Source organism: Miscanthus floridulus, chromosome 6 (genome assembly GCF_019320115.1).
Source record: "Miscanthus floridulus cultivar M001 chromosome 6, ASM1932011v1, whole genome shotgun sequence".
NCBI lineage: Eukaryota > Viridiplantae > Streptophyta > Magnoliopsida > Poales > Poaceae > Miscanthus > Miscanthus floridulus.
The window spans coordinates 109,872,754-109,877,017 of record NC_089585.1 but is presented as its reverse complement, the minus strand read 5'-3'; positions in this window follow the sequence as shown (position 1 = coordinate 109,877,017).

Here is a 4,264-nt window from a genome sequence, read left to right as displayed (position 1 = left end):
CCATTGACCTCCATGTCATCATCACCTTCAGCCATGATGACACCAGAGCCCATCTCATCCTCATCATCAGGTGGCAGGAGAGGGTGAAGTTGATTGTGTAACAGGTGAACCTCCTCATGGAGATGGTCATTGTACTCTTCAGCAACTGCCACTTGCTGCTCTAACTCCACCTGTCGCGCTCTCAACACATTCTCTTCGTGCCAGGCTTCATTCCGTTGGTTCATCACGTGAATCAACATGCGTTCACAGTTGCGGTGAGCAACTGTCAACCTCTGAACCTCAAGGGTCTCTTGGTCCCGTTCCTGTGTTACTTGCTCCAAACGGTGCTGAGCCGCATTCCTCTCAGCAGTCACCCGGGCCAGCTCTGTCCTCAGCCTTTCCACCTCAGTAGGCTCAGGACGGGGCTCACGAGGAGCTAAACGGTGACGAGGCGCCCTGCCTCCAGCAGACTTGCGAGCAGTGAGTTTCGTGCGCGCCATCTGTAGCAAAAAGTTGCAACGTAAGGGAAGAATCATTTAAGGGATACGAAATTTAATTAGTCAGGGACAATCAAATTTTAAGGGAGGGAATAATGCAAGAAATGCCATGTATGCTTGAACATGATGCATGCACGATCCGTACGTCCTCACAAACCTAGAAAAATTTAAAGGCTAGCGAAATATACGGTGGCATACATACGTTCTCTCGTATACGGTAGCTAGTCGATCTACAACGATACGTTGTTAGTGTACCTGCAGAAAATTTCATTTCAGCCCAATAATTTCCCAAAAAGCATAGAAAACAAGCAGTAAACTAAATACTTTCATACATGCATCCCCTGATGCATATACTCTAGTATCACAGCTACCCGTCAGAGATACCCACTTTTAAGTACTCTCATAGATACATGATTGAACATGTAAGTATGCGAGCAACCACAACTACTCTCCCCTAGACCGACGGTTGGACGGTCATGCTCTCACAACTCCCACTTACCAGAGCGTAGAGGTATTTTGAACCATACATTACCACCCAAGCGGATGGCATCCATACAATAGCACATCCGTATGGACGACGAAACAGAAACAAGCAGGAACCCCAAAGTTAGTACTTTAATAAGCCACCTAAGAGTCCTTATTTGGGCATAAGGGATATGACCACTGGCAATACTTAGTATTTAATTTAGGATTTTCACAAATACTTTTGTTTTAAATACACAAATGACATGTTTAGTGTCAAATCTTGCTCTGATGCCAGCTGTAACAGAACCGACCAAATCATAAGAACGTAAGTACAAAAACAATCACCGAAGCGATCAAATTCCTGTACTTAAGCTCCCATAATCCCGGTAGTCCAGAAATCACGAAGGATTTCAACCAACTCTCGACATACAAACCAAGATCGTAGTGATTCAACACAACACATCATCCGTTACAACATTTCATAATAAGCATTCGGATTACATCCATCAGAGTTTAAATAGAATATTACAAACCAAGTTTGAGTGTGCGGAAGCAACATAGTTTAGTACAAAACATCATAGTTTTCAAATACATTGCCAAGGCTGAGTCATGTCCCACAAAAGCATTATCAGGTACGAGAACTAGTAGAGACCGTGCCCAACGGTCTAGTCTTCATCCCCAGCTGGGAGAAGGCAGTACTTGCAGCAACCAAAGTAGAACTGGTCATCTGCAACAGGTGGGAGATAAACCCTAAGTACGAGAAGGTACTCAGCTAGACTTACCCGTCAAAACCAGAAATAAAAGACACCAAGGATCATGCAAGGCTTTTCAGGTGGGCTAGCTTGACACAGTTGCATAAAAGAGCTTATGATTATAGTAACCAATTTAAACTTAGCATCAAGCTTATCATTATTTACCTGTCCACTAGATTAGCACCTGTACTAGAGCACTCACTTATTAGGAGCAAACAATATTAACCATAGCAGGTATAATAAGGCTATCATCATCATATCATCATTTCCGAACCATTAAGTTATTTAGTGTATCTACATTGGAGATAAGCCCGTCAAGTTCTCACTAACCGGGAGAGACGGCGACTCGAATCGAATTACAACTCAGCTGAGGGGGTATTCCTAACTCTCACCCTGGCATACTTAGCAAGGGTAGCCGTGGGTTACCTTTGGTACAACTCAGGAACCAAATTCCGGGTTCGATCAGCGCCAGCGCTCTCAGGGATTACCCTTCTGCCAGGACGATCAGGACTTTTAAATCACCTGCCCTTGGACTCACGCCTACGGCTCCCTTCCGAGGCGTACTTTATACTTATCGACTCCGGCCTGAGTTGAGCTACTCGGCTTCGCGGTCAGGTCTCCAGACCCGGCCAACTAAGAGAGAGGCATGCGTTCAACATGAACAGGAAAGGCTCCAAGAATCAGTCCTTAAGCGACACAGACGGAGTCACTGCAAACCGGCAAGCCTCCGTCCGGTCTTTATTTCAAATTAAGACTGGTTCTTTTCCACGATAGCAAATATAGCCAACCGTGCCACATGTATCTTCCTATATCTCGCAGGTGACAGGAAATCACCTGACTTCTACCGTGTTTAAGCAGGGCTAAGCACTATACGAGCCTGAGCTACATAGGATTCAGGGTAACAATATCTGGACTAAGGAATGGGGTAACCAATGCAGCAAGTGTTTGCATCCAACACCTAAACTTAATGCAACAATATATGTAATAATAATACTGTAACTGCATTTCAGAAATTAGGAGGCTTAATATGCTCTGGGGCTTGCCTTTCACAAAGTTGCAAGGACGGTGATCCGGGCACTCAACGGCGACCTCGTCTGGCACTTCTCCTGAAGGCTGCTCCTCCTGAATCTCCGGTGTCGGCTGCTGCTGCTCGCTCGGTTCCTCGAATTCCAGCAGTGTTACTCCCTCCGGTACACCTATTGCATGCCGATGCACGAGATAAATATTATGAATGCATAAGGAATGACATGATGCTCATGATGAATGAATCACAGTAAGTGTTTACGAAAGCATCACTGGACACTCCGTTTATCGAGTAAAATAGCTCTATTCAAATCACTTTAAGCATGTATCTAACTTAACTTAAAGAACAAGATCAACTTACCTAACTTGCATAACCTAAGATAAAGATGCTCATCTTCAGTTAAAGGCCTAACACCTAGGAACATTACCACAAACTTAGAAATAGTAAAGGCATACATAAATCAACATTTAAAGTTTCATATGCACACAAGTAGTCCCTCAATTCAATCACAACAAGAGTTATACAATCCAAATGACTTGCATGAGGACATTCTGGAAAGCTTATGAAATTCTCTACAAATCATTTGTAAACATCAAAGCATGATTCTTACGTTAATCAAATCGAATTCCAGTAAACCTAGAATCTGTCCAGGAATGACAGGGTTACTAGCTTAATTATTTAATGATGATGCAAAAGCATAATTTGACCAAGCCAAGTTAACCAACTTGTTTGCCATACCAGAGAAACACTAGAAAGTATAGTACCAACTTCTAAATAAATTATTTAATATCCTTTTCGAATTTATTTAGTTAATTAAGTGATTAAAGCAATATATAGCAAAACTGTTCATAAAAATCTACAAAAATTACAGTAGCTATCTCATGCTTCACATAGACTTACCATAAAAATTTCAAAGCCATTGAGCAAGCAGAACTTGCTGTATCCAAAATAACAGGTGGCATGCCTATTTTTAGCATAATTAGGAAACCCTAATGAAAAGTGTCAAGCAACAGATTTCTCATTTTTCCTAGCATCATTCTAGCATAAGAACCTTACTCACCAAATTTTACCTATACTGGATCTATAGAAAAATTATGAAAATTCACACAAGATCCATCCATTGATAAAAAGAAATTCTATAACTCAAAAACTATACATGCACTAGCTCTGAAATTTTAACCAGAGATTCTACTAAGCAATAATAGATTACCCACAAAATTTCATAATTTTTGGACCACAGAAACTCAAGATAAAATTCAAACAAGTTTGCATATATCCAAAAACACATTTCAAAGTCCTATTTAATTTATCCAGAATTTCTAAAACATGTGCTCATATAATATTTTTATTAAATACTAGACATGACCAGGAACTTAACAAAATTGGAACCATCACATTTGGATCTACCAAACTGGAGTTACACATTTTTGAAATTGTACACAATTCTGTGAAATAATAAAACAAACAAAAACAAGAAAATCGATTCACTGCTGTTGGGCCGGCCCGAGGAAACGGCGGCCTGCGAGCAACGCTGGCGCGGCCCAGAC